This window comes from Tachysurus vachellii, chromosome 4 (genome assembly GCF_030014155.1).
Source record: "Tachysurus vachellii isolate PV-2020 chromosome 4, HZAU_Pvac_v1, whole genome shotgun sequence".
NCBI lineage: Eukaryota > Metazoa > Chordata > Actinopteri > Siluriformes > Bagridae > Tachysurus > Tachysurus vachellii.
Genome location: NC_083463.1, coordinates 28,773,126 through 28,795,093, shown reverse-complemented (window position 1 = coordinate 28,795,093; position 21,968 = coordinate 28,773,126). Strand labels below are relative to the sequence as shown.

The following is a 21,968-nucleotide window of genomic DNA, read 5'->3' as shown; positions in this document are numbered from 1 at the left end:
TCTCTTCTGCAGACTTTCAATCACATTTCAGTTCTAGGAAAAATAATAATTTAGTTTTTTTTTGTTGGTCACTATAGTAGCTGTAGTGTAGTGTAGTGTAGTGTATTATCCCTACAACGCTGCTAGCAGTAAATAAAAAATTTCTACAGTATAAGAAGTAGTGAAATGCTTTGTACGACTGCAAAAAACAAAAAAGCCAAGATTAGAGAAAAGAACAAAATAAAGAAATAAAAATAATGCAACAGTGAATACAATATAAGAAGAAAAATTAGATATATATATATATATATATATTATATATATATATATATATATATATATATATATATATATATATATATAATTTTTTTTTTCCCCCAAGTAGATAAAAAAAATAACTAAATATAGTCGGAAAAATCGTAATCAGAGAAATATAATATAATCAGTATTCAGAATTCTTAGTATTCAGAAGTTTACTGTTCTGAACCATGCTACATAACGTACACAACGCATCTTAACACCCAGATTTGCACAGACTTTTTACATTTAAATTTCCTATGCGGATGAATAAATAGCTAGCTAGATACTTTTATTCATCCCCATAGTAAATTAAAAAATAAAACGTCTGCAAATCTGGGTGCGTTGTGTACGTTCTGTAGTATGGCTAGCTAGCTAGATAAAACAGTATGTGTGAAATACCTACATGACCTTCTGGTTCCTCTGAGATTCTGCGGTATGGAGACAATTAACACTCCACTATCTCGTATCTAATCTGGCATTAAAGAGCTGTCCCAAACAAAAATGTGCAAGCTCTAAGGGAATTCTTGTTCTTTGTGGTTAAACCTCTTGTTCAACAACATCTGAGGTTAATTATGAACTTGATGAAGGTTTAAACTAGAAAAACCAGTTTTTGTGTCGTAGGTCACATGACAATACCAACAAGGTGGCTGTTTAGATTTATTTTCATACTAAACACGTATTTAGGGACTGAGCAGGACCTATTGAATCAAATAGGGGGTGTACATGATTACAATATGCATTACCATGTTGAAGGGTTTTCCCAGGCCTTAAAAACCACCCATTTTTTTTTTTCTTATCTATATGTTTTCTCACCCCAAATGCTCTCTATGGTCTAACTAGTGTTGCTAACAGGAAATGGAAATCTGGTATTGTTCCATAACACAAAAATACCATGCAACTATAACAATTTCTCAACATTTGTCATAAGTGGAACATTTCTGAAATTTTTTTATTTGTTCCTCCAACGGTCAAAAATTCTCCGAATTTGAAGCCACAACCGTCAAGTCGGCAGCATGTAACCCTAACGGCGACAACTGCCCCACTCTCACATAGTGTAGCATCTGAAAACCAGCTTTCCATCACACCCAGAGAAAAAACCTATAAATGTCTCTATACCATTAAAAAATATTGGTGGCCTTCAACTTTCTCTTCTAGACACACAAACTGCCACGTAAAGTGCGAATGATTTAATCTTAAAAGTTGTAAAGTTGTTTTTTGACCGTTAAAAGTCCATGGATAAAATAAATAAAGAAAATAAAATAATAAAACCAGAAGGAAGATGTACTGCTGGAGATTTGACGCAATGTGTGAGGTATTTCCCGGTAAATAATTTATTCTGTAAGAGATTGGGACTTCGTCCTTGCTTAGATTAGAATCATAGAACGTTTGAAGAAAACGTATATATAAGAATAAGAGGCATTATATATAAACAGGAAGACAAGCAATAACAGCAGTAATGCAAGTCATTGCATACACACATGTAGGTGGTTTGCTTTACCAATTACTGCCAAACCGAGTGCACTTAGGGGTTTGAAAACAGGCTTCGTCATCGTTTATGGGAATGGCTGTTTATAAGTGTGATAATTCCTATAAACATCCATAAATAACACAAATAAATAAGTACTTGTAGACATTCCTCAGTGTTAAGCATGACTATAATTGGATTAAACATGCAGATGGTTCTTGGATTCGTCGGCTAACCGTTGTGGCGTAAGAGGAGTAAAACATGCTAGTATCATACACACCATCACAGCACCCTGTTGTTGATTTTATTTCCTATAACACGCACACAATTCGTTTGTAATCAATAATCATTTGCAAATGGCATTTGTCAGATAAAAAGAGCTGTATTAGCATATTTATCTGTTATTGTTTACAGTATAATTGTTAGATTTAGCGTGTAAGTGAAGCACTTAATTAGCAAAAATTTATAGTTTATAGTTAAAAAATTACACAATTGTATGCATATTGTGATTGAAATGACGCAATAATAGCCGGGATTCACGTGTTAATGACTATTGTGCAGACTTTAAATTCAGTTAGAAAATATCTAAGTAAAATAAATCGAAGACTATTTTAATAGTCAAGCCTGAAATAGTTTTGTATAACTTCGTACGGTGTTTGTCAATAAAGGTATTTCTATCAGAACAAATCAACAGCAAACTTGTTTATTACTAAATGAGTAAAAATGCTTCAGAATCAGCTTCATTTGACTTATTTTACTCAGACACGGACACAAGGAATTTGTTGTGGTTGCAGGAGCTCTACTATACAAATTGTATACATATCTAAATATAGACTAAAGGGTAAAAAGATAAAATATGGCACTGTATTGTATATGAACATTCCACTCTAACAGACCAGATATGTTATTGTGGGTGTGTGAGTTGTTTAATATGGATATGTGAGAAGAAATGTTCTTCTTGTGCTTAGATGTTTTGGTCCGTAGTGATCTATAGCGTCTGAAGAGCAAACAGACTGCGTCCAGGTTGAGACAGGGATTTAATGATGTTACCTGCCTGTTTCTTCACCCTGCAATCGTACATGTCCTGTAGGTTGCGTAGGGGCACACTATTAATCCTCTCAGCTGTTATAGTTGATGTTGTCTGGTGCAGCCTACTGACGTCTGACTTGGTGGCTGAACCAAAGCAGGCTATAATAGATGTACACAGGGCTGACTTGATCACAGCTGTGTAGGACTGTATGTTTATAAAAAAGAGCAGTGGTGGCTCAAGTGGTTACGGCTCTGGGCTGTTGATCGGAGGATCGGGGTTCAAGTCCCAGCACTGCTAAGCTGTTACTGTTGGGCCCTTGAGCAAGGCCCTTAACCCTCACTGCTCTTGGGGTGCTGTATCATGACTGACCCTGTGCTCTGACCCCAACTTTCAAAGTTGGGATAAGTGAAGAAAGAATCTCGCAGTGCTGTAATGTATGTGACCAAAATAAAGGCTTCACTTCTAATTCTTCTATCCTAATACAGAAATGGGTCACAGTGCAAGACATGAAAACCGATCACTGAGGAAAAAGATACACAGCTAGCGGAACATTTGTTAGTTTTTTTGTTTTTTTTTTGTTTTTTAGAACATTTTTTGTTTTTTTTTTTGTTTCAGCTGAAAGGAAGCCACAGTCCTGGTCTGTTCACTTCCACAAGCAAACAGTGTAAATCACAGTATCGAATTAAAACCCACACACAGCTGAGTAGTGACCAAAACAGTGGCCTCACTGTGCCGGAGCTGTAATAGCCAAACAGACAACAGCGCCGTGTTTGTCTGTAAATAAAGGACGTGTCACATTCAACCAGCCCTCACACACATTTGTGTTTCAGGGGGTCTCTTTTAGAGTCCATGCCCTGAAGATCCATTATTTCATAAAGAATAAAAAAGCTTCACAATTCGTGCGTGTGTGAGCTAGCGTTCGGGTGTGAGAGAGAAAACATGTTTACATGTGGGCGACTCCTCTTTGACTAATCTCACAATGGCGCATATATTAGACCAGTCCGATTACAGAGTACGGGTTGTGAAATAGGAGAGAGCTTGAGTCACATCTTCGGTTTTGTAACGCCTTGACCCAAAAGCTGTGATTTTGTGTCTTGAAGTCTTTTATTTATTTATTTTTTGTTCAGCCTACTCGCTTTCTAAATAGACTGGTTAACACCTACATCCATTAAACACACTCATGACCAGTCACTCAGAGAGGAAAAGAAATCTTCTAGAGATATGGTTCGTAGTGTGCTGGAATTCTCGAATCTGATTGGTCGGAAGGTGCTAATTATTTTTTCTATATAGAGGCAAACCTGTGGAATTTGTATATTAATAAAATAATCCACTTATTGTCATACCTTTTTAGAATTTCTATAGAAATAGCTAATATTTATGTTTATATTAATATTAATAATTTTTTTTATGTTGTAGTTTTTTTTTTATATAAGTTTACTATAGCTTTTTATTTTATTTATTTATTTATTTTTGTATTTATTTAACCTTTTATGGAAGGAGTCATTAGTGTCTGTAGGTTTTCCAATATGTTTCTTTCTTTTGTCTTTTTAAATTCAGGGGAGAGAAAAAAAATGAGGCTGTTGAGGGAATGATCTGTGTATAATTGTGTATAATAAAATAAGTGCATAAGTGCAATGAACTCATTTTGCAGACCTCGCGTGTAACTTTATACGGTTGAAAAACGTTTGGTTAACAAACAAAAAGGAGCAAAACAAACCAACAACAAACCTTCCAGATGCGAACAGTTTAAACAAACTATATTCGTCTTTGGTCATTAGTATAATAACACCATAGTGATGTGTATCTAGAACTTTCTGCACATTTACTGCATGGCTTGTGTAAATACACTATGGTTGTGTAGTCTAAAGTGTGTGTGTGTGTGTGTGTGTGTATGTGTGCTACTGCAGTTAACACAGGGTGTTGTCTGCACATGTTGCTACACTTCCAGAGTAATGTTTGGATGAAATGAATTTTTCAGTCAGGAATTAAAGTGTGCTTCGTTTCTCTTGTGAAAGAAGAATGCTTTAGACGTTGCTTCATGATGTTTCCGTGATGATGTGACCAGAAGACAATGACCAACTCTCTCTCGTTCTTTCTTTCGTTTCAAAAATGTCTGGACTCCCAGTTTGTGAGACTGACACATTCGCAGGAAGGTTTGGCGAGTGTCTAGTGTCTGTCAAAAGAATACCAATAACGATATTGGGGGGGTGTGTGTGTGTAGAGTTTTCTACTTTTACTGTGTGTGTAATTCGTTATGTGGCGTTAAACACCTAACCTGCTGATCTCAATTCCTTCATAACACTTTTTTTTATTTTTTTTATTTTATTTTTTTTTTAAAGATCTCAGCCCACCATTGTTTTTATCTGGCCACACCCATCCTGTATCTTTGTTTATAGAGCAACAGACCATTGAGACATCACAGCTCCTACATGGCCTTGTCTCTTTCCCCTCGCCAGACTTAATCTCTTCCCTCCCACCTCGCCCTCCCATACAAAGGGTGTCTTTTTTTTTTTTTTTAATCAGGTTGGAGTTATGTTTGTTACACTCGCGCTCATGCTCTACCGTCACCCGCCCTTTGCACATCGTCTCTGATCCAAGGTCTGCGGTGTATATACAAGATATGGACCTATCAGAAGGGACGGCAGGCACTCTCATGTGCTCTAGCGGTCATGGAGTGATACCGAAAACCCGGATCAGTTTTAAGATTGTGTGGAAATAGAAGCTGAGCGTGTGTTCCACAGAGGGTGTGCCTTGGCAGGCTGGAGTGCAGCAAACCCCAAACAAAAGAAATCTCAGGTGAATCTTGCCGGAACGTGACATTAAAGCTGTAGGCAAGTACAGAAGCACAACTGTGCATGTTGTTCACATGTCAAGAGTGTCTTTTTCTGAGTTCTAAACCTGGCACGTGTTCAACTTGGTGGCATCCTGGGCCCTGGACACGGTGTGCCTTTTGAGGAACGTTTTGGATCGACTTAATAGGGAGGACAAAATGAGTTTGAGCTTTCGAGGCTGGCGGTGAAACTGAACGCTGAGGCAAGTTTTTTCCTTTTTGCGATTTTACTGAGAAAAAAAAAGGACAAGCAGCTCATAAGTGTGTGATCACGCTGCATCTTGGTGTTTTTTTTTTTTTTTTTAAATTAATTTTTCCTTTTGTCCTTTTTGTCTTATTAACTTCAGAGAAAAATTATAATTGTGCATAATAAAATAACTGCAATGAACTTGTTTTGCAGACCTCACGTGCAACTTTAAATGGTTGAAAACCACCATGTCCTTAATTAACAAACAGATATTAGCAAAACAAACCAACAACAAACCTTAAACAAACTGTATTTGTCATTGCTTATTAGTATAATAACACCATAGTGATGTGTATCTAGAACGTTCTGCACATTTACTGCATGGCTTGTGTTAAATACACTATGGTTGTACTATTGTGTGTGTGTGTGTGTGTGTGTGTGTGTGTGTGGTCTTAATATCAACTACAAAGAACAAAACGAATTTGTTTCCAGGCTGCTGGTGAAACTGATCGCTGAGGCCAGTTTCTTCCTTTGTTTTGTGATTTGGTGAAGAAAAAAAAAAAGGACAAACAGCTCATAAGTGTGTGATCACGCTGCATCTTGGTATTGCTTCCTTTTATTTTTCTTCATTAACAGTCTATAGCCGTACAGTCTAGGCTCTGAGAGGTCGGTATTGTCTGATTCCTGCTTTTACAAACTCATTTTTAAAGCTGCAATATTTAACATTTGAATGTTTTCCTGGACCTGTAATACTAATATCATTTCAAATAAATCATTGGAAAAAGATTTTTTACAGATTTTGTACATGAAATTTGACATAAGGATTTTTTTTATTTTAGTTTTATTTTTTTGCCTTTTTCAGGCCCTGAAATGAGCTCACCTCTCAAATCAAACTTGGGTGGTGTTTATTTTATTTTTTTTTTTGTTTATGATGTTGGCTTTGTAGAAGCCAACATTCTGTTTTCCTATTTAAGCTTAGACAAAAATTAATACAATTTAATGCGGCCTAGAGCTTTCGAGCCACATGCACCAAATTCGGATATGTTGTAGAAGTTTGTTTTTAGTCTTTTCTAAGCGATCCGAGTACCGGTACTTCCGGTACCGGGTCTCAAAGTGGCCTTTTTCCCATAGACTCCCATTATAAACTTTGGAGGTTCATAACTCAAACTATCTACACCAAACTCGGCCAGCTCCTTTAGGGTGATACACTGAACAAACGTTTAAATTGATGTACCGACTGACCTTTCGGTTGTCCCGCAGCCCCGCCCCCAAAATATGCTAAATCAAAAAACTTTTTACAACATGGACATGTGACATATCAAAACACTCAGAACAATGAGGGGAACTTCCTCACGTGTATTCTGATGACGTCACGTGAAAATAAAAATTTTTGCACAACATGGGCATGTGATATATCAAAACACTCAGCCCAATGAGGGGAACTTCCTCAGGAGTATTCGGATGACATCACATGCTCATCTCCACTTGCCTCTAAATGTTTTGTCACCCTATCTTTCTGTCCACTTGCCTCCAAATGTTTTGGCACCCTATCTTTCTGTCCACTTGCCTCCAAAAGTAACACTGACCCTTATGTCCACTCGCCCTCAAAAAGCACCAGCCTTTGCGAATACTTGCCTCGTCAAAGCCAACATCAAAGTTTGTCGCGACGAACTTTACAAATCTAGTTTATTTTTATTTTTTTAATTCATGGTGTGAATATAGAGGCAGGCTTCGCTTATAGATGTGTCGGGGATCTTACCTTATATGTAGAATCATGTGGTAAAATGACAAATTACTTCTTTACAGAAAACGCCTTCAATTTTTTCTTTTATTTTCTCCTTGCTTTCGGCCACAAAGCACTATTAAAATATCGCGTGCCCCTTTTATTCTTTTGTGCGAGTGTGTGTCTGTTCCTGTCCCTCTCTTCTGTCTTCCTGTCCCTTTCTTCTGTCTTTTTTAAAACTCTACAAGCAAGTAGATTTTTTCACCTCACACTCCGCCAGAGACAACACGCTCTCCCCTTGGCTGTGTCCAGATTCCCTGTAATGAGACGGATATGCTAATTAAAGTGTGTGTAGATGGCCAAGAAGAATCCTGGATTAGCTCTAATGTGGAGTTTTATTGCCCAAGTAAAGAAACATGAGCTTGTGGGTGTGTTGAAATAGAGACTGTTGATGCTGTGAGTGCAGAAAAAAAGAAATTCATGTGAATATCAAGCAAGTCTGTGTTTGTGTTTTGGGTACAACAAGGCTAGATACACACAAAGCAGTCAGGGCATCAGATGGAAGGATAAAAGGGAACTAAGGAGAAGGAGAGAAACCGAGAAAAGTGAAAGAGAAAGTGATTAAGTCGGGAAGGAAAGAGAAAATAAGATAAAACATGAGGAAGGAAAGAAGACTGCGAGGAAGGAAAAGAAAGTGTGGACGACTGGAAGGAAAAAGTATAGTGAGGAAGGAAAATAGGCAAAAGGAAGCAAGAAGAGGAGAAAAAAAAGCAAACAAGGAAGTAAAGATTGAGAATAAAAATAAGAAAGGAACTGGAATGGAAAAAGGAAGGAAGGAATTGGATGGATGGAAGAAAATTGATGGATGGAAGGAAGGAAAGGGATGGATTGATGGAAGGAAGGAAGGAAGGAAGGAAGGAAGGAAATGGGTGGATTGAAGGAAGGGAGGAAGGAATTGGGTGGATTGATGGAAGGAAGGAAGAAAATTGATGGATTGTTGGATTGAAGGAAGGAAGGAAGGAATTGGGTGGATTGATGGAAGGAAGGAAGGAAGGAAGGAAGGAAGGAATTGGGTGGATAGAAGAAAATTGATGGATGGAGGGAAGGAAGGAAGGAAATGGGTGGATTGATGGAAGGAAATAGATGGATTGATGGAAGGAAGGAAGGAATTGTGTGGGTTGATGGAAGGAAGAAAATTGATGGAAGGAAGGAAATGGATGGATGGATGGATGGAAGGAAGGAAGGAAATGGATAGATCGAGAAAGTGGAATGAGAGAAGGAGTCTCGTAGTTGTTGATATCTCAGCTTTACTGGATCCCCCACAGCTCCGCATCGACTCGTTCTCTCAGCACCTCGTCCACACAATCCTTCACGTCCTAATGTGTGTTTACTTTCTGTTTTAAATAAAACCGACATGTTTAACTCACTGAAATCATTCTCTCGCCCGTTTCAGGAAGCTAATGTAGTTTTTATTCATCGCTCTCATGCAAGTAGTCAATTAATAACGAAGTTGTGTTTTCTAATCTTATGTCCCATAAGATTTCATTTTTGTCAGGAAAACATCTCGTCCTTATGAGACAAGCGTCTCGTTTCGTATTATTATTTTTACGAGAAAATGAAACTCATGATCTCACATTATTATGAGAAATAGGCAGAATTTACATAATATAATCTCACTGTTATTAGAAAACATCCAGTTAAGATGAAATAATCATCTCGTTTTTAAGAGAAAAGGGTCTCATTCTTAAAAGAAGCATCTTGTTCTATATTCTTGTTGAATCATCTTATTATTGAAAGAACAGAAATCGTTATTTGAAAATATTTTGTGACATCCTGTTACTGCAAGAAGGCATCTTATGAGAACAGCGTCTTATGGGTATCTCGTTTTTATGAGAACATCTCGTTATCGAGAGAAGTATCTTGTTACTACAAGAAAACATCTTGGTATTACAAGGGAAGGAATTTTGGAGGAACGAGGAAAGAGTAAGGATTGTTATAATGAGAAACATGTTGGAACAACATTGTGATTAATATAATGATATATGGTTTAAAACAATCCTGAAAGTCTCAGGAAGAATGGAGGCGATAGAATGGGTGTGTGTGTGTGTGTGTGTTTGGGGGGGGGGGGGGGGGTTTGATGGACTAAATAATAAGAGAGAAGGAGCCCATTGTATGGACAGAGTAAAGCTCTGATGGAACAAGATATTTGAGCTTGGAGAGGCCAATGAGGCTGGAGAAAAGGCTCCTTTGTAGTTCTGGACCCACACTGGCAGTTTGAAGACAGAAATTTTTGAACACACACACACACACACGTAGTCCGTGCCTGGGTTCAGGATCTGCACCACCATGCTGTGAATCACACACATCGAAGGGGCCACAACTGACGTTAGTTACCACAGCAACTTGTGTAGACGCAGGTGATTGGAAAACGGGTTGTTTTCGTTCTCCGACATGCGCCAATGTACAGAAAAAAAACTGCCGTACTGTATATGGCTATTTGTGTAGTGTCATTTAGTTTTTGTCCTGTTAGCATCACTGCAATTCAGCACTGTATTGTTTCTCGAGTCTTTGCAAAAGTGCTCATATTGATCTTATTAATCCAGGCCTAGAAAACGTTTGTAATTCTATAAGCGGTGTTAAATTTTATTGCCTTGATATTTACTTCGCACAGCAATGTACATAAGAGGCAAATTAACGTTAATAATCTTTTAACTGGTAACAAATGCTTCGTAGTTAACTTTATTAAATAATGCAGCGAACTAGAAGAACTACTGAATTAGCAGGTTTATTATAAATTCAGTAATACAGCAGCTTACGGCAACGTCTAGAGAAGCGTCCTGTAACCAATAAAAATAAAATTACCGTAACTACTGGAGTAGAATTACATAAGATAACTCTTAGAGAAGCCTTTCTACCTTTCTACCTTTTTTTAAAAACAACACTGCACGTTTTACCATAGCAAATTTTATCATAGCCCAGTAAACTACCATAATTACTAGAGTAGCAGGGTCTCTTGTAAATGCAAGATCACAGGCTGCTGTAATTGCTAGAGTAGGAGTTTTGCCCTGAATATTATACAGTAGTAACACAACAATTTACGGTAGCTATCAGAGTAGCTCGTGCACCTTAATTATGCAGAAACATGGCAGTTTACCATAATAGCAACTGGAAAATACAGCAACGTATCGTAAGTACTGCAATTTAAAGTTTCTACCTTATTTATATAGCAGGGATACAGCAACACACCGTAAATGCTGGAAGAGCAGATACCATAAATATAGTAATTCTTTTGCCTGGTAGTTTAGAATTTATGACCAAACACATTTCATTCCTAATTTGAAGCCGGTGCCACTATTAGAGATCGGTTTATAAATTCTATGGAGGGAGAACAAGAAGTGTGTTTGGATTATCTGGAGGGTCACGGCACTTAGTGTTTCCCTTGCTGTAGAACCCTTGAATTCAAGTGTGCTTAGGATCCTTGGTTGGCATGGCCCTCATCTGTTCTCAAGCTGGCATCAAGCAGTTTCGAAATGCCAAGCGTGATTCAGGAAACGGACAGACGATCAGCGATCAACACACACGAACATGTCCACTCACTCCAAAGCTGACGCAACCGTTTGCACACACACACACACACACGCGCAGTCTGGACTTCATCCTTGTTCTCGCAGCAAGATCTCTGAGTCAGATCTCATCTCACGTCTCATAATTCTCATCTCGCAGCTCTCGCAGGTTTCCTGTCGTCACTTGTGGGTGGCATATGATGGGATTGTCATACTACCAGCTGTCAAACATTCAAAAAAAAAATCAAATAAAATAATAGAAAGACAATAAAACGGAGAAGTAATAATTGGTGTCTTTGTGACACTTACTGATGATAGTATTTTGTTTGCGTAACGCTTCAATAACGACATATTGGAATTTCATTTGAATCCTAAGGTTTAAAGTTAGGTTTTTTTTTCTCTCGATTTTCTCCCAGCGGTATTATCCTGTACGATATGCCTCGTAAGCTCGTAAGATACAACTCATTAGCTGCTTCCTGAGCAGGGGAAAGGCCATTTTGCTATCACATCAGAGAGAGCTGAGGGGTAAAGGAGCTGGTTTTAAATGTCAGAAAGAGAGAGAGGGAGAGCGGGAGAAAGAGATTAAAGAAGCAGAATTGAGAGAACAAAGTTAAGCAAGATATGGATTTTCTGAATGGAAAGAAGGACAGAAGAATAAGATCAAGAAAAGCCCATTGAACATAATGATATTTTTAAACACTGCCGTTCAATTCTTAAACATGATTGGTCAGGATTTATTTCTTTATTTCTTTTAATAGCATCAGCAAAGCAAGTCAACAATGTTATTGTTTCTACATTAACTTATTATTATTATTATTAACTTATTACATTATTATTAATAATAAATTTACAGTAGATTTGCTTAAATTTGCATCCCGCGTAAAGAGAAAAAACGTGTGCATATTCCTGTTTATTTCCTCGCTGCACATAGGCAAATAGCTTGGCTTGTCTGATTGTCTAAAAGCTATGGAGCCTTCAGACTCGTTTGCATAATGAGTTCAGCCCGACTGCACGTTCTGCAGCTAAATAAACAAGATGCAGTGACTATGGATATGCACTGTTAGAAAGGGATTTCCACGGAACGTACTGTAATCTTGAGCTTGGTATTGCGAAGGAGTTGGAGATGTGCATGCGGTTGGAGAAGAAAATGATAAGGCTGGGTTTAGAAATGGAGTACAGAGATAAGGGAAAGTGTAAAGAATACGGACTGCTAACTCTTTACTGCTGAGACGGAGAACCTGTCTTAACACCCAAATTGTGTGTGTGTGTGTGTGTGTTAATGTATTAATAGCTCTATCTTTAATGCCACTGTCAACAGGCCAAGCTTCGTTTTGTGCCTCTGTATCGGACACAGTTTCAATATTTCTCTTGTAGATCATCCAAATGGTATCACATTTCTTTTATGTTTTTAAGGAATGCATTCGCGTTAGAACATGCGTGTGTGGCCGGGAGGCGTGCTTGTCCTCGAATCGCTCCTTCTTTGTGTTGTGTCATTAAGTAGTGTAGTGTCATTGCTGAGGACGTAACCCATCTCCTCTGCGTTCCTTTGGGAGCTGTTGTATCCAGAATGGCCTCTCGCTCTTATGCAATATGCATGGGAAAATGAATCGGCCAATTACATTTGAGAACAGAAACAGAGAAATGTTAGGAAGGTAGCCAAGCAGATTGCCCAGTGTGACCTCTGCTGGGATTACAGTTACGAGAAAAAATGCAGTTTACGACTCACAGTTTTTAAAAGTGTAACGAGTGTAAAACTGTAGCAATAACTGCGGACACACACACACACACACACACTGAATGTTTCAGTATAAATTATTTAACAGTGAGGATGTTCCACATAGCACAATTAAACTTTTCAAGATTGAGAATGTGATTGATGGTTAAATAAATATAATGTAACTAAATTACTATATCAATATAATATACGTAGTAAAACTAGTAGGTAGTCTAACTAACATGTCATTTGCTGCTTCATCTCAAACGCCTGTATCGTATCAGTGTCACTGACTAAGCACAGCTTTGTCCAGCTCTCTTACTTCCTCATCTTTATACAACGCCATCTTTTCATGCTAAAACAATCAGCACCAAACGTGCTCGTCGTCTCGTAGAACGCTAAATAGCCGAGCCGCCAGTGTTACTCAACATAACTGAATTGTACAGCTGCGATGCGGACTGGAACGTCGAGTCCCAAAGTTACTCCTACTGTACGTTGGATTATTGTTCATTAGTGTGATGCTGTAAAATGAAAGAACAAGAAAAGGTGCTCTAGTTATTTTTGTTTCATTTTAGTGCTGCACAAGACTAACTTGTATAGCCAATAAATAGCAACCAATAAATCAGCAAATCACAAGCGTTTCGATTCTAAACATATTTAGGCGGCTTTGAACCCATTAGAGAATTGAATTAGATAAAGTGAATTGGGGGGAAACTCCAAGCCTAGAAAAGAAAACACTGTTCTAACTAGGACATGGTTGAGCGCCAAGATATTCATTCACACAGACTGAATTTCCCCAAATTTCCCAGAATCTGAGCGGCAGGAGGGGTTGGCTTGGTTCTGCATTTTTCTGCCCTTCTGTTTGTTACTGTAACACCGTAGTTACCTAAGAAGAGCTAAAGCATTTGGCTTAAGTTGTGTTATGATAATTGACTCTTATCTTTCTGGAAATGGTAAGATGAAATGGTAGAATGGAGAATGTTCTTTTATTTATTTATTTTTAATATTGATGTATATTTTGCTGCATAGAAATTCAGACTTTGACGCTCTTGTAACCCTTTTTTTTATCCCAACATGCTGACAGTACCGCTTTTAGGTGCGACGGTCGATTTTGTTTCATCCTTTTCTTGTACAAATAACCTGGAAGACATATTGAACATGATAAGAAAAAAACAACAGATTATGTCAAAAACCGTCGTTCCCGGGTTCGGAATGCTTGTTTGTGTTTGGGTGCATTTCCAAATATAGGCGCTATACCCTGTGGGTGGAGCTTCGTGAACATCCTTCAAATCAAATTGACGAACCGGGATATGATCTTTTAAAATAATAATTATAATCTTACCTATTGCACTTTTTAAGGGAGCTGCATTCAACCTGCACTACATTATAATGTTATAATGATTTATTTTTTTTTTAATTAAATGCCAACTTAAAGGTGGGGTCTCCATTGTTTGAAAGCCAATGTTGACATTTGAAATCACCAAAACAAACACGCCTCTAACCCAAATGGGTCCCACCCCTGTATTGATAGCTCCGCCCACACATGTATGCATAACCCAGGCAACTAATGGAAAGAAATGTGTCTTCATCATAGCTGAAGGGAAGAACAATACGATTGCAGATAAACAAACAAGAAAAAAATGACACACAAGCATAATCATGCAAAGGACAAAGGCATATATTAGTTCTGTGTAACAAAGCAGAACCAACGTTACTCACCTATCGAGAAGGAAAAAAAGCAGCCTCGAGACTTAAGTAAAGTTGGCCGCATATTCACAGACTCCTTGGTTTCCCTCCAGCGCTGGAAAGCTGATCCTACTTCTTGCCTTATAGTAAGCCCTTTTTCACTTTCTTTCTTTGTTTTTATCCGCCATGTCAATGTTAAAACCGCTTTCTGCTAAAGTCACACATGCGCACTGAATACTCTCTACACACATATTGACAAGACCCGCCCCTTTCTGCTCATTGGCTACACGTTAGTTTTGTTTTTGTTTTGTTTTGTTTTTGGCGGCCCAATGCAGTTTTCTAAAGCATTTCTCAAACAACGGAGATCCCACCTTTAAGTTATTCTGATTAATATTTTACACCTAAGAGGAAGAAAGAATAATACCTTTTTAATTAGTTTTTTTGTATTTTATTTTTTTTTAATTAAAACATTCAAGACCCCATGAACATGGTAGAACTCTCACTATCGGCACTACCGGCATGTTAGAAACCCTACAGCAAATGTCGTTGTCAGAAAATGCCACCAGAATTTTATTACAAAATAGATCTTGAATGCCACCAAATATTAGATTAATTCTAAAACTTAATAAACCAATCGTTAGATTAGATTTGTCCTTTAACGTTATGATGCTTTCTACAGGCCTCATTATTAATTGCTGCTTCTGGTTCTGTTTTGTGTCCATGAAAATGCACTATCCAAACTTAAATGGCTGCAATTCAAGAATGCATTGGAATATAAACCTCAGTTTGGTCTTGTTTTAAAGAAAACACTCAGCAGATTATTGTTTAAGTGAAAGCAATTAAAAATATGAAAGTATAAAAAAGTTATAGAAGTTTAAATTAACTGTAAATGAAAAATACTGTACTAAATATTTTTTATTTTATATAGAATATATATTTTTACAAAAAAAATTTTTACTCTAAAATTACTATAAAATCAAAGCCATGTGTCTAACAAAGTTCCCACAAATTGAAGTTCCCATGAGATTTTGTTTAGGCGCAGTACCAAAAATAGCCACCGGGTATAATCCACATTCCATTGATTGTTTTTTTGATGCATTTTCCTGTAAATTTCTGTCCAAATATCACAAAACAGTCACCAAATATGGAACCTTGAGACTCTGACCTTTCCGACGATATGTGTTTTGTCAAGATTAGAAAAGATTTTGATTTATAAAGTAGTTAAAATAGATTTTGTAATATGAAACATGACAACGCCCACTAGGGGAGGAGCCTGCTAGAAGAAATTTGAGCACCGTTTCCATGGTAACACAACATCCGATTTCAAAACGGTTTTCACCGGATGAATTTTGAGTTTGTAAGCTTTCGAATGATACCTCATTTATGATGATTACTAAAATATGGGATACAAAAAAAGGCCATCAAAAAAAAAAAAAAGCGTGCCAAGCGTCCCACCTGTGGGATGGTGACAGTTAAGGTCATCACGCTCAGCCCAATCAATCATTACAAGGATTCTCATGATGTTATTGTGTTCTTTCAGGGCAGCCGTTGTGCTCGGTACCACGCAAACATTTACTGCTAAAAAGTGAGTCAGTTCCAGCAAGTTTTTATGGTTAATGATGTATGAACCTGAGATTGTGTCTGGTTTTACAAATGTTTTTATTGGAAATCTTGAGTTTCTATAAAGAACTGCTGAAGTCATTCACGTCACAGATTTATATTATTGCTTTTGTTCTAGTACTTTCTTTTAGCTCATTCACAGGGACTTAATAAAATATTAAAATCATTTTGTTATGTAAAAAAAAAGTACAATTGCTGATATGGTTTTCTGTTAGTTGTTCAGGAAAGATTAATGGAAGGAGTCTCCAAAGTTAGTGGTTTGTAACAGGAGGTTTTTCATCTTCAGGACAGAAAACAGATATTTTTTTTTTTCTTGTATTAATTTCAAATGGTTCTGTTCTTTAATAAATATAAAAATATTTGCTAATTGCTGTTGTATAAAGAAACCTGCTCTACTTCAGGATAATTAAACCTGAACGTCATATCAAGTAACAGCCAGCAGAAGAAAAGGTCAAGATGTCCTTATCACAGCGCATACTTATGTAATGGCCCATGGCTAACAAGGAACCATGACCTCGGAAAGCAGGCAGTGCTGAGGGCAGCACGGGTTCCTGTAAAGTTTTAAAACAAAAACAACATGCATACAACTGGAGGGGCGTGTGTGTGTGTGCGTGCGTGCGTGCATGGGGAAAGTGGAAAAGCTTGTGTTGTGTGTGGGCGAGTTAGAGAGAGCACAAGTATGGTGTGTGTGTGTTTAAGGACAATAGAGCAAGAAAGAGCAGTCAGAAGGGACACTGAATGTGTACAAGTTGTATAGGGGTGTGTGGTGTGTGTGTGTCAGAGAACATTTTGTGCAGAGCACTTCATGCGTAAATGGCACCTGGATTATTTCTTTATCCCGACTCACACTGAATGCTTAAACATCAGGCAGTTTGAAGCACATCTCTTATGTTCGACTCGTTTCAGAGCCAAACTGAGACCGCCGCTAACACACAAACGAACAGCGTGCTGATTCTCTCCATCTCCTCTGTTCCTCCCATCTCGTACCCAAATTTTATGTGCTCCTTATGTGCTTTATGTAACCAGATTAACATTATCTGCTGAACCATACTTGTGTTTGTCATTTGTTGTCTTTCCCTACATTTCCATTTACATAAACGCCATTTGCAGACACCATTCAAATTCCTCATCCTGTTTGGATCCGGCTTTCTGAGAAAGACTTGAGATTTGAGAAGCCATTCCTTACCCGTGGTGGTGTAACTTTGGTGACTCTCAAAGGTACAGACATAAATAACATTATACTATACAAGAAAACAATGCAGACGATGAGATACAATATAGACAGAATGAGTATAAAATATGAATATAGAATGAATAAAATATGAGTATAGAATATGAACGATCAATTATGTACATAAAGTGTGGGAGTGCAAATAACAATATTGTGCAATATTATGCTTTTTGTGCAATTTACAGCAGCAGTAGTGTGTAGTGTTCATTTCGTCAGACGAGACGAGACGAAATACGTTCGTCAACAACCTTTTTTTTCATGACTAAGACGAGACGATGACAAGACTGCACCACTGTCCAAAAATGCTGACTAAGACTAAAGTAACATGCATTATTGTTGACGAAAAAAAGACGAGGAGGAGCTGAAAGAGGTTGTGTCCAGGGTGCGAAGGGTCAGTAGTGATTTTTCATGCCCGGTTTCTGGTTCTTGTGTTGTACAAATCCTAGAGAGTGGGCAGGGGGCAAGAATTATTTTTTCTGCTGTTCTAACCGTGCGTTGCAGTCTGTTTCTGTCCTGTTTTGTTGCTGCACCAAACCAGATGGTGATGGATGTGCACAGGACAGATTCTATGACTGCAGTGTAGAACAGCATCAACAGCTCCTGTGGCAGACCATACTTGCTTAATTGACGTAGAAAGTACATCCTCTGCTAGGCCTTTTTGATGATAGAGTGCACTCCCATTTCACTCCCATTGCACTCCCATTTCAGGTCTTGGGAAATGGTAGTGTCCAGAAACTTGAAGGTCTCCACAGATGACACTGAGCTGTTGGATATTGTGAGGGGGAGTAGTGTTGAGGGGTCTTTCCTAAAGTCCACTATCATCTCCACAGTTTTGAGGGTGTTTAGCTCCAGACTGTTCTGACTACACCATAGCACCAGCCGCTTCACCTCCTGTCGGTATGCAGATTCATCGCCATCTTGGGTGAGACCAATATGTTGATAAGGCGTACAACAGATATTTCTGTCAAATTGCCTTTTAAAAGGAAGACAGTAGGGGGCATGGTGGCTTAGTGGTTAGCACGTTTGCCTCACACCTCCAGGGTTGGGGGTTCGATTCCCACCTCCGCCTTGTGTGTGTGGAGTTTGCATGTTCTCCCCGTGCCTCGGGGGTTTCCTCCGGGTACTCCGGTTTCCTCCCCGGTCCAAAGACATGCATGGCAGGTTGATTGGCATCTCTGGAAAATTGTCCGTAGTGTGGGATTGCGTGAGTGAATGAGAGCGTGTGTGTGCCCTGCGATGGGTTGGCACTCTGTCCAGGGTGTATCCTGCCTTGATGCCCGATGACACCTGAGACCCGGGGTAGTTCGGATAAGCGGTAGAAGATGAGTGAGTGAGGAAGACAGTATGCTAATTGAATTGTGGCAAAATTAGCATTATGGTTTGATGGCTTCAGGCTTTCAGTCTTGATGCTGTTGTCTTATATTTGCATGTAATGCATATTTCCTTTGTTCAGTGGGTGTATTCTACAGTAAGAGTAGGAGGAAATAAAGTTCCCATAAACTGAATGTAGCTTTGGCCTAATGTGACCTTTTGCCACCTGTGTGAAAAATAAAGACAGTGAAACAGAGATGAGTCAGAGTGCGAGAGGGGGAGGGGGGGGGGGTTAGAGATGGAGGAAAGGAGAATCATCAGATGTCTTGAGGCGAGAGGTAAGATGCTACGCTTGAGCTAGTTCAAGAACTCGTTTCAGAGCCTCTGAAATACAGCGAGTTCTTTCTCATCCTGCCCTAGCAAATGTGTACGACAGAAAAAAAGAGAGATGCAGCAGAGATGGAACCAAACCCATGGGTGATGCATACAAGAGTGTTTATAAATAGAGAGAAAGCCGGAAAGAGCATTACAATTTGTGCCAGTAAAACTCTAGTGGTTTGAATCGAATTAGGTGGTGGGAGATACTCGACTTTACCAGAAATACAATCACATTTAGTGTACTTTTAGTAGCACAGGTGAACAGAGGATTGCTTAAAGGTGGCATTTGGGAGTATTCTGCAGCAGTCATGGTTATAGTAGACTTCTTGTGAGGGTGAGAAAAAGTCGAATCTCCCTGTGGATCGTTACGATATAAAATGGGTTAATCACTTTTTGAAAAGAAATCCATGCGAGATGAACACAACAAACTTTGCTATACAGGCTATTAAGCTACTAGCTAGCTACAGTAAACAGTCATCTAATCCAAGAATAAGCTGACCTTTTTCATGCTTAGCAAAGCAGTAGTGCAGAATGTAATGTAATGCTTCCTGAAACAGCTGAGACTTGCTACCGATGATGATACTGCTGGGTTTCAACTTTACTGAGAATTAATACAAATCATTTCTTTTACACAGAATGAGAAAAGATTGTGAAATAAATGTTTGCACAGTATGGGTGTCGCATAGATGTGTTGACTTCTGTTAGCTCTGTTTGTTAGCACTTTTGTTTTTGAGATCAGGTCTGTTTTTCCACCTGTTTTTGTTAGCAGAGGAGGATCGCGTGTCCAGAAAAACTAAGAAACCCAATAAAAACAATTTGAAGAGACAACAATTTACCAGTGGCTTTTACAGATTTTCTGTTAGCTCAATTTTTTAGCACCTCAACTTTAGATTAGCTTTCTCACACTGTTGGCACCTAGGTTTTTTTTTTTTTTTAACTGGAGGATATAGTGTCCAGGAAAACTATGAAACGCAGTTTCCAATTTCAAGCTTTTGTTGGCACTAATTGTTAGCTCAATTTGTTATCACTCTACTTTTTGTTAGTTTAGCTCTCAGCTTTTGTTAGCAGAGGAAGATGGTATATCAAGAATGACCAAGAAAAAGAGTAACAACAATTTACAGCTTTTGTTAGCTCTGTATATTAGCACCTCAGCTTGTGTTTGATTAGCTCTCTTGTTTGATTAGCACCTTAGCTTTTGTTAGCAGAGAAGAATATCCAAAAAACTTACTCAGTTAAAAGTACTGGTGAAAATTCTTCAGGTAAAAATCGATGATCGGAATATGCTTTATATCGTGAAGAAAAAAGTTAATCTTCTCTCACCCCACAGGGTTTGTTTGGTTAGTTTGCTATGTTAGCGGTGTAGTCTTATTTATCTCAGCTTGCACTATTATATAGTTCACACTATTATGTTCGTTAGCTCTGTTTGCCTTGGTCTTCCCTTTGTTTAAACATTTAAAGATGTCTGTAGACTAAAAATAATTTATTTATTTTAAAAATAAAATAGCTATAAAAAAAACAAGCATGTGACAAATAGAATTAGGTAAAAAAGGGAAGCCAGATTTCATAAAATGGATGAATATATATTCTCTCTCCCTTTCTGTGTGTGTGTGTGCGCCTGCTGTGGCATCTCTGTTAGCTCTCTCCCCTCCCACACTTTTGTCAGGTCACTTGGTTCACACAGATCCTTAAATCAATAAAACTGTAATAAATCCTGGCATCTCCTACACATTTAGACATCATCTTCTCCCCCTACGTTAACAGCGTGTTCTCTCTGCTACACTTGACAGTCTGGCTCCTCCTGTGCACCAGGCTCGGCTGCAGTAGAAGATGATGGTTGAACAAACTGAGATCATTGCTAATATGCCTTATATGAATACAGAACAGCAGATCAGTGTGTGTCTGTAATCAAATAACACAATATTAGTAACGATGGTGAACAAAGCTATGATTTCAATGCTCCATTTAGGGGAGGCTATAATCAGAGGCTGCAGTTTTTGTGGCAGAATTAGTTTCATCCTGAGAGAAAGGGGACACCAGATAGTCTTTGAAGCTAGAATCCCTTGAATCTAGCCTTGGAGGTATTCATTTAAGCTAAAGAAAACTAAAACTTATTCCATTCACAAGACTAGACGAAAAGCATGGCAGACACAATTATTAATTTTTATTAAGATGTGCATTATTAAACTGCAAGTTGCTTGTTTTGTAAATGAATTGAAAGTCTAAAATAATTTTTCATTACCGTGTACTAGGTCTAAAAACCATAACTAGCATAAAAAGTAGGAGTGAAATTAACAGAAAATTTTAATGATACAAATACAGATATGAATAGAATGAGCATTATTAGTTGTATTTATTGTTTTTTTTTTTGTTTTTTGTTTTTTCAAGAAAACTTGGTTTTTACTTTAATGAACAAGTAACTTGTTCAAGCCATCGTTAACGTGAATGTGTGGCAACGTGTGATGCCGGGTTAGGGTTTATATTAGGCTACAAATTTATTCATATTTTCGGAAATTTACTAAATAAATTGTTTAATATTTGAACAAACTCTCAACTCGCATTCGCATCTCATGCTCCATGGCACCAGTAACATAAAGTGCCAAAGAGGTTTTGCTTAAAGCGAATGGTAACAGCAATGGCATTTAGAAATCCTGCTTTTCCGTTCTCTAGAGATAAAACTCTCCATAAACCGGTGGGTAGAGTTCGTTTTTGGTGGTTGTCCAACTACTCTTCTAACTTCTTTGACTCGAGTGTGTGAACTTACACAGCTTTATTTCTCTCAGGACAAGATTTCAGAACCAAAGTCAGTATGGTTGCAGGCGATTGAGTTGGGATTTCATTGAATTAAATGATAATTCTGATAAGATTTGGAACAGCAGCAGTTTGGAAATGATAATCTATCACATTTAAACTAATACTGTGATGTTAGCATTAACTCTGTGATAAAATATTAA

The 21,968-nt window shown here is 38.0% G+C and overlaps 1 protein-coding gene across 3 annotated transcripts in view; it reads left to right on the top strand.

Moving 5' to 3' along the window:
• mgat3b (beta-1,4-mannosyl-glycoprotein 4-beta-N-acetylglucosaminyltransferase b) overlaps positions 1-21,968 on the top strand; it is a 52,276-nt gene that overhangs the window by 8,672 nt on the left and 21,636 nt on the right. Inside the window, exon 1 of one of the 3 annotated variants that reach the window (XM_060868781.1) lies at positions 19,000-19,351. The exons of the other annotated variants lie outside the window; for them this stretch is intronic. The gene's annotated coding sequence lies outside the window, so the exon portion shown is untranslated. Of the gene's footprint in view, positions 1-18,999; positions 19,352-21,968 lie in introns of those variants that run through there. 3 annotated transcript variants of the gene reach the window in all.